The following is a 13256-nucleotide window of genomic DNA, read 5'->3' on the forward strand; positions in this document are numbered from 1 at the left end:
GGTAGGACCTGACAGTTCATCAAGAGAAGAGGGTAGGACCTGACAGTTCATCAAGAGAAGAGGGTAGGACCTGACAGTGCATCAATAGAAGAGGGTAGGACCTGACAGTGCATCAATAGAAGAGGGTAGGACCTGACAGTGCATCAATAGAAGAGGGTAGGACCTGACAGTGCATCAAGAGAAGAGGGTAGGACCTGACAGTTCATCAAGAGAAGAGGGTAGGGCCAGACAGTGTATCATCAAGAGGGTAGGGCCAGACAGTGTATTATCAAGAGAAGAGGGTAGGGCCTGACAGTGTATTATCAAGAGGGTAGGGCCAGACAGTGTATCATCAAGAGAAGAGGGTAGGGCCAGACAGTGTATCATCAAGAGGGTAGGGCCTGACAGTGTATCATCAAGAGAAGAGGGTAGGGCCAGACAGTGTATCATCAAGAGAAGAGGGTAGGGCCAGACAGTGTATCATCAAGAGGGTAGGGCCAGACAGTGTATTATCAAGAGGGTAGGTCCTGACAGTGTATCGTCAAGAGGGTAGGGCCTGACAGTGTATCATCAAGAGAAGAGGGTAGGGCCAGACAGTGTATCATCAAAAGAAGAGGGTAGGGCCAGACAGTGTATCATCAAAGTGTATCATCAAAAGAAGAGGGTAGGGCCAGACAGTGTATCATCAAAAGAAGAGGGTAGGGCCAGACAGTGTATCATCAAAAGAAGAGGGTAGGGCCATACAGTGTATCATCAAAAGAAGAGGGTAGGGCCTGACAGTGCATCATCAAGAGGGTAGGGCCTGACAGTTCATCAATAGAAGAGGGTAGAACCAGACAGTGTATTGTCAAGAGAAGAGGGTAGGACCTGACAGTTCATCAATAGAAGAGGGTAGGGCCAGACAGTGTATCAAGAGAAGAGGGTAGGACCAGACAGTGTATCATCAATAGAAGAGGGTAGGACCTGACAGTTCATCAAGAGAAGAGGGTAGGACCAGACAGTGCATCAAGAGAAGAGGGTAGGACCTGACAGTGCATCAAGAGAAGAGGGTGGCACATGACAGTTCATCAAGAGAAGAGGGTAGGACTTGACAGTTCATCAAGAGAAGAGGGTAGGACCTGACAGTTCATCAAGAGAAGAGGGTAGGACCTGACAGTTCATCAATAGAAGAGGGTAGGACCTGACAGTGCATCAATAGAAGAGGGTAGGACCTGACAGTTCATCAATAGAAGAGGGTAGGACCTGACAGTTCATCAATAGAAGAGGGTAGGACCTGACAGTTCATCAAGAGAAGAGGGTGGCACATGACAGTGCATCGTCAGATAGTTATTTCCTGTTTTGATGCTCAGATGATCTAACAGTAAAACATTGGTACGGCGTGTGTTGTTGGGACCTCTTTGCGGGGTGCAGGGTTAGAAGCTGGAGCACGGGGCAGGAGGCAGATTCCATGGGCAGTTTGGGGCTAGGCAGACCCTTCTCAGACCTCTCAGGCCACGGCAGGGGAGGTGCTCCAGAAGCACCAACGTCGTCTGCTGTGGTGTTTGTTGAGAACCACGTCCTCTTTCTCCCTCTCCTTCCTCACCCGCTGGTAGTGGTCCTCCTCCTTCAGGTACCACACTGGGGGCCAGCGGTGCTTCTCAAAATATTCCTGGTTCTCTGGGAGGGAAACACAACACCGACAGACCATCAGACAACATGTAGTGTAGCTACCACAGACTGGGCAGTACAGAACACAGGTGGCAAACTCATTCCATAGAAGGTTTTCACTCTTCCCTTGGACTTGATTGATCCATTAAGGTCACTGATTTAGTTAGGCAGTCCAATCACCTTGTTTTCTAAGTCTTCATTAAACACAAATGGAAAGGAAATAACAAAAAGCAGCAGACATTATCAAGAGAAGAGGGTATCTGACAGGAAACACATGAATAGAATTCCAAAACCAAACTGTTCAGTGTCCACCGTTCATTGATTGTGATTGGTTGTGTGCTGATCAGAACCAGCGGACGAATAACTCACCTGCAGATTTGGCCTTGATCTCTTTGCGATAGTTGGCACAGACATTGTTGTAGTGAGTGCAGATGTGATGTAAGCACCAAGCTGCTAACTGGTTAGCATTATGGAACTGGAAGAAAAACAAAACGAAGGGAAATACATTGAAACCTGCAGATCAATCATCCTATATTTAAAACTGCAGATCAATCATCCTATATTTAAACTGCAGATCAATCATCCTATATTTAAACTGTAGAACAATCATCCTATATTTAAACTGTAGATCAATCATCCTATATTTAAACTGTAGAACAATCATCCTATATTTAAACTGTAGATCAATCATCCTATATTTAAACTGTAGAACAATCATCCTATATTTAAACTGTAGAACAATCATCCTATATTTAAACTGTAGAACAATCATCCTATATTTAAACTGTAGATCAATCATCCTATATTTAAACTGTAGAACAATCATCCTATATTTAAACTGTAGAACAATCATCCTATATTTAAACTGTAGAACAATCATCCTATATTTAAACTGTAGAACAATCATCCTATATTTAAACTGTAGAACAATCATCCTATATTTAAACTGTAGATCAATCATCCTATATTTAAACTGCAGATCAATCATCCTATATTTAAACTGTAGAACAATCAGCCTATATTTAAACTGTAGAACAATCATCCTATATTTAAACTGTAGAACAATCATCCTATATTTAAACTGTAGATCAATCATCCTATATTTAAACTGCAGATCAATCATCCTATATTTAAACTGTAGAACAATCATCCTATATTTAAACTGTAGAACAATCATCCTATATTTAAAACTACAGAACAATCATCCTATATTTAAACTGTAGAACAATCATCCTATATTTAAACTGTAGAACAATCATCCTATATTTAAACTACAGAACAATCATTCTATATTTAAACTGTAGAACAATCATCCTATATTTAAACTACAGAACAATCATCCTATATTTAAACTGTAGAACAATCATCCTATATTTAAACTGTAGAACAATCATCCTATATTTAAACTGTAGAACAATCATCCTATATTTAAACTGTAGAACAATCATCCTATATTTAAACTGTAGAACAATCATCCTATATTTAAACTGTAGAACAATCATCCTATATTTAAACTGTAGAACAATCATCCTATATTTAAACTGTAGAACAATCATCCTATATTTAAACTGTAGAACAATCATCCTATATTTAAAACTACAGAACAATCATCCTATATTTAAACTGTAGAACAATCATCCTATATTTAAACTGTTCTAGAACAATCATCCTATATTTAAAACTACAGAACAATCATTCTATATTTAAACTGTAGAACAATCTATATTTAAAAACTAGCCAGTTCCAGACAATAATTCTCTATTTATCCTGTTCTAGTAAACAATCATTCCAGACTATACCTCTCTTTAATCCTGTTCTAGAACAATCAGTTCAGACTATATTTAAACTGTAGAACAATCATCCTATATTTAAACTGTAGAACAATCATCTGTCTATATTTAAACTAGTAGAACAATCATCCTATATTTAAACTGTAGAACAATCATCCTATATTTAAACTGTAGAACAATCATGTCTATATCCTGTTTTAAAAACTGCCAGAACAATCATCCTATATTTAAACTGTAGAACAATCATCCCTGATATTTAAACTGTAGAACAATCATCCTATATTTAAACAGGTGAGTACCTCTCTGTCTATATCCTGTTCTAGAAACCAATCTGAGCCAGTTCCAGATAGGTGATATTTAAACTGTAGAACAATCATCCTATATTTAAACTGTAGAACAATCATCCTATATTTAAACTGTAGAACAATCATCCTATATTTAAACTGTAGTAAACCAATCAGTTCCAGACAGGTATACCTCTTTAATCCTGTTCTAGAAAATAGTTCCAAACTGTAGAACCTCATCCTATATTTAAACTGTAGAACAATCATCCTATATTTAAACTGTAGTAAACCACAAGTTCCAGACACCTCTGTCTATATTTAAACTGTAGAACAATCATCCTATATTTAAACTGTTCTAGAACAATGAGCCAGTTCCAGACAGGTGAGTACCTCTGTCTATATTTGTTCTAGAACAATCAACCTATATTTAAACAGGTGAGAACAATCTGTCTATATTTAAACTAGTAGAACAATCATCCTATATTTAAACTGTAGAACAATCATCCATATTTAAACTGTAGAACAATCTATATCCTATATTTAAACTGAGCCAGTTCCAGACAGGTGAGAACAATCATGTCTATATTTAAACTGAGCCAGAACAATCTCTGTCTATATTTAAACTGTAGAACAATCATACCTATATTTAAACTGTAGAACAATCATCCCTATATTTAAACTGTAGAACAATCATCCTAGTTCCAGACAGGTTACCTCTGTCTCATATCCTGTTCTAGTAAACCAACAAGTTCCAACAGGTAGAACAATCATCTGTCTATATTTAAACTGTAGAACAATCATCCTATATTTAAACTGTAGAACCAATCATTCTATATTTAATCCTGTAGAGCAATCAACCTATATTTAAACTGTAGAACAATCTCTGTCTATATCCTGTTTTAAACTGTAGAACAATCATTCTATATTTAAACTGTAGAACAATCATTCTATATTTAAACTGTAGAACAATCATTCTATATTTAAACTGTAGAACAATCATTCTATATTTAAACTGTAGTAAACAATCATTCCAGACAGGTGAGTACCTCTCTGTTAATCCTGTTCTAGTAAACAATCAGTTCCAGACAGGTGAGTATGTTATATCCTGTTCTAGTAAACCAACCTCAGTTCCAGACAGGTGAGTACCTCTCTGTCTATATCCTGTTCTAGTAAACCAACCTGAGCCAGTTCCAGACAGGTGAGTACCTCTCTGTCTATATCCTGTTCTAGTAAACCAACCTGAGCCAGTTCCAGACAGGTGAGTACCTCTGTCTATATCCTGTTCTAGTAAACCAACCTGAGCCAGTTCCAGACAGGTGAGTACCTCTCTGTCTATATCCTGTTCTAGTAAACCAACCTGAGCCAGTTCCAGACAGGTGAGTACCTCTCTGTCTATATCCTGTTCTAGTAAACCAACCTGAGCCAGTTCCAGACAGGTGAGTACCTCTCTGTCTATATCCTGTTCTAGTAAACCAACCTGAGCCAGTTCCAGACAGGTGAGTACCTCTGTCTATATCCTGTTCTAGTAAACCATCCTGACCCAGTTCCAGACAGGTGAGTACCTCTGTCTATATCCTGTTCTAGTAAACCAACCTGAGCCAGTTCCAGACAGGTGAGTACCTCTCTGTCTATATCCTGTTCTAGTAAACCAACCTGAGCCAGTTCCAGACAGGTGAGTACCTCTGTCTATATCCTGTTCTAGTAAACCAACCTGAGCCAGTTCCAGACAGGTGAGTACCTCTCTGTCTATATCCTGTTCTAGTAAACCAACCTGAGCCAGTTCCAGACAGGTGAGTACCTCTGTCTATATCCTGTTCTAGTAAACCAACCTGAGCCAGTTCCAGACAGGTGAGTACCTCTCTGTCTATATCCTGTTCTAGTAAACCAACCTGAGCCAGTTCCAGATAGGTGAGTACCTCTCTGTCTATATCCTGTTCTAGTAAACCAACCTGAGTCAGTTCCAGACAGGTGAGTACCTCTCTGTCTATATCCTGTTCTAGTAAACCAACCTGAGCCAGTTCCAGACAGGTGAGTACCTCTCTGTCTATATCCTGTTCTAGTAAACCAACCTGAGCCAGTTCCAGACAGGTGAGTACCTCTGTCTATATCCTGTTCTAGTAAACCAACCTGAGCCAGTTCCAGACAGGTGAGTACCTCTGTCTATATCCTGTTCTAGTAAACCAACCTGAGCCAGTTCCAGACAGGTGAGTACCTCTCTGTCTATATCCTGTTCTAGTAAACCAACCTGAGCCAGTTCCAGACCAGGTGAGTAGCTCTCTGTCTATATCCTGTTCTAGTAAACCAACCTGAGCCAGTTCCAGACAGGTGAAACAATCTGTCTATATCCTGTTCTAGTAAACCAACCTGAGCCAGTTCCAGACAGGTGAGTACCTCTCTGTCTATATCCTGTTCTAGTAAACCAACCTGAGCCAGTTCCAGACAGGTGAGTACCTCTGTCTATATCCTGTTCTAGTAAACCAACCTGAGCCAGTTCCAGACAGGTGAGTAGCTCTCTGTCTATATCCTGTTCTAGTAAACCAACCTGAGCCAGTTCCAGACAGGTGAGTACCTCTGTCTATATCCTGTTCTAGTAAACCATCCTGACCCAGTTCCAGACAGGTGAGTACCTCTGTCTATATCCTGTTCTAGTAAACCAACCTGAGCCAGTTCCAGACAGGTGAGTACCTCTCTGTCTATATCCTGTTCTAGTAAACCAACCTGAGCCAGTTCCAGACAGGTGAGTACCTCTGTCTATATCCTGTTCTAGTAAACCAACCTGAGCCAGTTCCAGACAGGTGAGTACCTCTCTGTCTATATCCTGTTCTAGTAAACCAACCTGAGCCAGTTCCAGACAGGTGAGTACCTCTGTCTATATCCTGTTCTAGTAAACCAACCTGAGCCAGTTCCAGACAGGTGAGTACTCTCTGTCTATATCCTGTTCTAGTAAACCAACCTGAGCCAGTTCCAGATAGGTGAGTACCTCTCTGTCTATATCCTGTTCTAGTAAACCAACCTGAGTCAGTTCCAGACAGGTGAGTACCTCTCTGTCTATATCCTGTTCTAGTAAACCAACCTGAGCCAGTTCCAGACAGGTGAGTACCTCTCTGTCTATATCCTGTTCTAGTAAACCTCCCCCTGAGCCAGTTCCAGACAGGTGAGTACCTCTGTCTATATCCTGTTCTAGTAAACCAACCTGAGCCAGTTCCAGACACAGTACCTCTGTCTATATCCTGTTCTAGTAAACCAACCTGAGCCAGTTCCAGACAGGTGAGTACCTCTCTGTCTATATCCTGTTCTAGTAAACCATCCTGAGCCAGTTCCAGATAGGTGTACTTGCCGTCATATCCTGTTCTAGTAAACCAACCTGAGCCAGTTCCAGACAGGTGAGTACCTCTGTCTATATCCTGTTCTAGTAAACCAACCTGAGCCAGTTCCAGACAGTTGAGTTTCCATATCCTGTTTAGTAAACCAACCTGAGCCAGTTCCAGACAGGTGAGTACCTCTCTGTCTATATCCTGTTCTAGTAAACCAACCTGAGTCAGTTCCAGACAGGTGAGTGTTGTCTATATCCTGTTCTAGTAAACCAACCTGAGCCAGTTCCAGACAGGTGAGTACCTTGTCTATATCTGTTCTGGTATGAGCCAGTTCCAGACAGGTGAGTTTCTGTCATTCCTGTTCTAGTAAACCAACCTGAGTTGTTGACAGGTGAGTACCTCCCTGTCTATATCCTGTTCTAGTAAACCAACCTGAGCCAGTTCCAGACAGGTGAGTTTCCATTCCTGTTCTAGTACCTGAGCCAGTTCCAGACAGGTGTTACCATTCTGTTATATCCTGTTCTAGTAAACCAATGAGCCAGTTCCAGTTTGAGTACCTGTTGTCTATATCCTGTTTTAAACCATGAGCCAGTTCCAGATAGGTGAGTGTTCGCCGTCTATATCCTGTCCATCTTTGGAGGCTTTCACCAGCTTCACAGCATAGTGTTTGGAGCATGTTCTTGACAACCTTTATAATTTCACAGTTTCAGAACCAGAGTTGAAAGCAATATTCTATAGATAATGCTTCATGGTCCAAAGCACCCAAGTTTACAGAAAGGGTTAAAAAGGGTTTCCAGCAGTATGCAATCCCAGCTACCGTTGATGTTTCCATTACAGTTTTAATGTTGTTGTAATATGTAACTACAATTCAGGTTACACTATGAATCTGTTGAATACTCTCCGGGGCCAGAGGACGTTTCCATTCTGTTTGGTACGTTCCGGGGCCAGAGGTTGCCAGAGGATGTTTCCATTCTGTCTTGGCCAGAGGACGTTCGGGGCCAGAGGACGTCTCCGGGGCCAGAGGACGTCTCCGGTTTCAGATGTTGGACGTTCTCTGCCAGGGACGTCTCCGGAGCCAGAGGGCGTCTCCGGAGCCATTCGGGGTTTGGTACGTCTGAGGATGTTTCCATTCCGGGGCCAGAGGCGTTGGGGTTGATGTTTCCATTCCGGGGGCAGAGGATGTTCCGGGGGTTGTTGATGTTTCCAGGACGACTCCGGGGCAGAGGTTGTCTCCAACATGGCATCCTAGTCCTTTTGACCAGAGCCTGTCTGGCACTATAAAGGGAATAGGGTCATTCTGGACACAACCTCCCCCTTGTGCCTTGTCAACAGTAGGGCACTACAGAGGGAATAGGGTACTATTGTGGACACATCCTCCCCCTTGTGCCTTGTTCAACAGCAGGGCACTATAAAGGGAATAGGGTACTATTGTGGACACATCCAGAGCTGTTGATTTTTTCATTTTTTCTCCTCTACCATTGGTCGTGTTGTTGATGTTTCCATTCTGTTTGGTATGTTGTTGTTGTTGATGTTTCCATTCTGTTTGGTATGTTGTTGTTGTTGTTTCCATTCCGTTTGGTATGTTGTTGATGTTTCCATTCCGTTTGGTATGTTGTTGTTGTTGATGTTTCCATTCTGTTTGGTATGCTGTTGTTGTTGATGTTTCCATTCTGTTTGGTATGTTGTTGTTGTTGATGTTTCCATTCTGTTTGGTATGTTGTTGATGTTTCCATTCTGTTTGGTATGTTGTTGTTGTTGATGTTTCCATTCTGTTTGGTATGTTGTTGATGTTTCCATTCTGTTTGGTATGTTGTTGATGTTTCCATTCCATTTGGTATGTTGTTGATGTTTCCATTCCGTTTGGTATGTTGTTGTTGTTGATGTTTCCATTCTGTTTGGTATGTTGTTGATGTTTCCATTCTGTTTGGTATGTTGTTGATGTTTCCATTCTGTTTGGTATGTTGTTGTTGTTGATGTTTCCATTCTGTTTGGTATGTTGTTGATGTTTCCATTCTGTTTGGTATGTTGTTGTTGTTGATGTTTCCATTCTGTTTGGTATGTTGTTGATGTTTCCATTCTGTTTGGTATGTTGTTGTTGATGTTTCCATTCTGTTTGGTATGTTGTTGTTGATGTTTCCATTCTGTTTGGTATGTTGTTGTTGATGTTTCCATTCTGTTTGGTATGTTGTTGTTGATGTTTCCATTCTGTTTGGTATGTTGTTGTTGTTGATGTTTCCATTCTGTTTGGTATGTTGTTGTTGTTGATGTTTCCATTCTGTTTGGTATGTTGTTGTTGATGTTTCCATTCTGTTTGGTATGTTGTTGATGTTTCCATTCTGTTTGGTATGTTGTTGTTGATGTTTCCATTCTGTTTGGTATGTTGTTGATGTTTCCATTCCGTTTGGTATGTTGTTGTTGTTGATGTTTCCATTCTGTTTGGTATGTTGTTGTTGTTGATGTTTCCATTCTGTTTGGTATGTTGTTGTTGTTGATGTTTCCATTCTGTTTGGTATGTTGTTGTTGATGTTTCCATTCTGTTTGGTATGTTGTTGTTGATGTTTCCATTCTGTTTGGTATGTTGTTGTTGATGTTTCCATTCTGTTTGGTATGTTGTTGTTGATGTTTCCATTCTGTTTGGTATGTTGTTGTTGTTGATGTTTCCATTCTGTTTGGTATGTTGTTGTTGTTGATGTTTCCATTCTGTTTGGTATGTTGTTGTTGTTGTTGTTGTTGATGTTTCCATTCTGTTTGGTATGTTGTTGTTGTTGTTGTTTCCATTCTGTTTGGTATGTTGTTGTTGTTGATGTTTCCATTCTGTTTGGTATGTTGTTGTTGTTGTTGATGTTTCCATTCTGTTTGGTATGTTGTTGATGTTTCCATTCTGTTTGGTATGTTGTTGATGTTTCCATTCTGTTTGGTATGTTGTTGTTGATGTTTCCATTCTGTTTGGTATGTTGTTGTTGATGTTTCCATTCCGTTTGGTATGTTGTTGATGTTTCCATTCTGTTTGGTATGTTGTTGATGTTTCCATTCCGTTTGGTATGTTGTTGTTGATGTTTCCATTCTGTTTGGTATGTTGTTGTTGTTGATGTTTCCATTCTGTTTGGTATGTTGTTGTTGTTGTTGATGTTTCCATTCTGTTTGGTATGTTGTTGTTGATGTTTCCATTCCGTTTGGTATGTTGTTGTTGTTGATGTTTCCATTCTGTTTGGTATGTTGTTGTTGTTGTTGTTGTTGTTGTTTCCATTCTGTTTGGTATGTTGTTGTTGTTGATGTTTCCATTCTGTTTGGTATGTTGTTGTTGTTCTTGTTGATGTTTCCATTCTGTTTGGTATGTTGTTGATGTTTCCATTCCGTTTGGTATGTTGTTGATGTTTCCATTCCGTTTGGTATGTTGTTGTTGTTTCCATTCTGTTTGGTATGTTATTGTTGTTGATGTTTCCATTCTGTTTGGTATGTTGTTGTTGTTGATGTTTCCATTCTGTTTGGTATGTTGTTGTTGTTGTTGATGTTTCCATTCTGTTTGGTATGTTGTTGTTGTTGTTGTTGTTGATGTTTCCATTCTGTTTGGTATGTTGTTGTTGTTGTTGATGTTTCCATTCTGTTTGGTATGTTGTTGTTGTTGTTGATGTTTCCATTCTGTTTGGTATGTTGTTGTTGTTGTTGATGTTTCCATTCCGTTTGGTATGTTGTTGTTGTTGTTGATGTTTCCATTCTGTTTGGTATGTTGTTGTTGTTGTTGATGTTTCCATTCCGTTTGGTATGTTGTTGTTGTTGATGTTTCCATTCCGTTTGGTTTGTTGTTGATGTTGTGTCCTGATCATTCCGCTCCTCAGCCAGTGATGCCCTGTCGATGTTCAGCCAGTGATGCCCTGATCGACCCGCTCCTCAGCCAGTGATGCCCTGATTGTTGTTGCCAGTGTTTCCACCCCGCTCCTCAGCCAGTGTTGATCGACCCCGCTCCTCAGCCAGTGTGTCCTGATCGATGTCCTCAGCCAGTGTCCTGATCGACCCCGCTCCTCAGCCAGTGTCCCCTGATGCTCCTCAGCCAGTGTCCTTGACCCCGCTCCTCAGCCAGTGTCCTGTTGATGCTCCCCAGCCAGTGTCCTGATACCCCGCTCCTCAGTTGTGTCCTGATGATGTTCAGCCAGTTCCCCTGATTTCAGCCAGTGTTGTTGATGTTCAGCCAGTGTCCCCTGTTTGGTCCTCAGCCAGTGTCCCCTGATCGTTTCCATTCCTCAGCCAGTGTCCTGTTGATGTTCAGCCAGTGTCTGTTTGGTCCTCAGTTGTGTGTTGATGTTTCAGCCAGTGTCCCCTGTTTGGTAGTGTGTGCTGATCGACCCCGCTCCTCAGCCAGTGTGCCCTGATCGATGTTCAGCCAGTGTCATGATTGATGTTCCCCAGCCAGTGTTTGATATGTTGCCAGTGTCCCCTGATCGATCCCGCTTCAGCCATTCTGTTTGGCTCCTCAGCCAGTGTCCCCTGTTGTCCTCAGCCAGTGTTTCCATCCTGTTTCAGCCAGTGTCCCCTGATTGTCCTCAGATGTTTCCAGATCGACCCCGCTCCTCAGCCAGTGTCCCCTGTTGTCCTCAGCCAGTGTCCATCGACCCCGCTCCTCAGCCAGTTGTCCTGATTGTTGCTCCTCAGCCAGTGTCCCCTGATCGGTATGTCCTCAGCCAGTGTTGTTTCCATTCCGTTTGCCAGTGTTGATTGATGTTCAGCCATTCCTGTTTGGCTCCTCAGCCAGTGTGTCCTGATCGACCCCGTTCCTCAGCCAGTGTGCCCTGATCGTTTCCCGCTCCTCAGCCAGTGTGTTGGCTCCTCAGCCAGTGTTGATCGTTTCCATTCCTCAGCCAGTGTGTTGTTGTTCAGCCATTGCCCTGTTTGGCTCCTCAGCCAGTGTCATGTTTCCAGTGTCCCCTGTTTGGTGTCCCCTGATGTCCCGCTCCTGCCAGTGTTTCCATTCCTCAGCCAGTGTTGATCGACCCCGCTCCTCAGCCAGTGTGTTGTTGATTTCAGCCAGTGTCTGTTCGGCTGTCAGCCAGTGTCCAGATGTTTCCAGTGTCCCCTGATTGACCCCGCTCCTCAGCCAGTGTCCAGTTGTCCTCAGCCAGTGTGTCCATTCCGTCCTCAGCCAGTGTCCAGATTGATGCTTCAGCCAGTGTCCTGTTTCAGCCAGTGTGTTGATTGATGTTTCCATTCTGTTTGGTAGCCAGTGTGTCCTGTTGATGTTTCCATGTCCCCTGTTTCGTATGCTTCAGCCAGTTGCCCTGTTTCCATTCCGTTTGCCAGTGTGTTGTTGATGTTTCCATTCCAGTTTGGTATGTTGTTGCCAGTGTTTCCATCCCGTTTGGTAGTTGTTGTTGATGTTTCCATTCCTGTTTGGTCCTCAGCCAGTGTGTTGTTGATGCTCCTCAGCCAGTTGCCCTGTTTCAGCCAGTGTGCCCTGATCGTTGTCCTCAGCCAGTGTTGATCGACCCCGCTCCTCAGCCAGTGTCCCCTGATCGATGTTCAGCCAGTGTCCCCTGATCGACCCCGTCCTCAGCCAGTGTGTGCTGATCGATGTCCTCAGCCAGTTGCCCTGATCGACCCCGCTCCTCAGCCAGTGTCCTGTCGATGCTCCTCAGCCAGTGTCCTGATCGACCCCGCTCCCCAGCCAGTGTCCTGATCGACCCCGCTCCTCAGCCAGTGTCCTGATCGACCCCGCTCCTCAGCCAGTGTCCTGTCGATGCTCCCCAGCCAGTGTCCTGATCGACCCCGCTCCTCAGCCAGTGTCCCCTGATCGACCCCGCTCCTCAGCCAGTGTCCAGATCGATGTCCTCAGCCAGTGTCCTCAGCTCCCCAGCCAGTGTGTCCTGATCGACCCCGCTCCTCAGCCAGTGTCCCCTGATTGACCCCGCTCCTCAGCCAGTGTCCCCTGATCGACCCCGCTCCTCAGCCAGTGTGTCCTGATCGACCCCGCTCCTCAGCCAGTGTCCTGATCGACCCCGCTCCTCAGCCAGTGTGCCCTGATCGACCCCGCTCCTCAGCCAGTGTGCCCTGATCGACCCCGCTCCTCAGCCAGTGTCCCCTGATCGACCCCGCTCCTCAGCCAGTGTGCGCTGATCGACCCCGCTCCTCAGCCAGTGTGCCCTGATCGACCCCGCTCCTCAGCCAGTGTCCTGATCGACCCCGCTCCTCAGCCAGTGTCCTGATCGACCCCGCTCCCCAGCCAGTGTCCTGATCGACCCCGCTCCTCAGCC

The 13256-nt window shown here is 43.4% G+C and overlaps 1 pseudogene; it reads right to left on the bottom strand.

Moving 5' to 3' along the window:
• Positions 1-653: 653 nt before the first annotated feature.
• The window catches only part of LOC124024996, a 37557-nt pseudogene continuing 24954 nt past the window's right edge, over positions 654-13256 (bottom strand).

This window comes from Oncorhynchus gorbuscha, unplaced genomic scaffold, assembly GCF_021184085.1.
Source record: "Oncorhynchus gorbuscha isolate QuinsamMale2020 ecotype Even-year unplaced genomic scaffold, OgorEven_v1.0 Un_scaffold_2112, whole genome shotgun sequence".
Classification (NCBI taxonomy): Eukaryota; Metazoa; Chordata; class Actinopteri; order Salmoniformes; family Salmonidae; genus Oncorhynchus; species Oncorhynchus gorbuscha.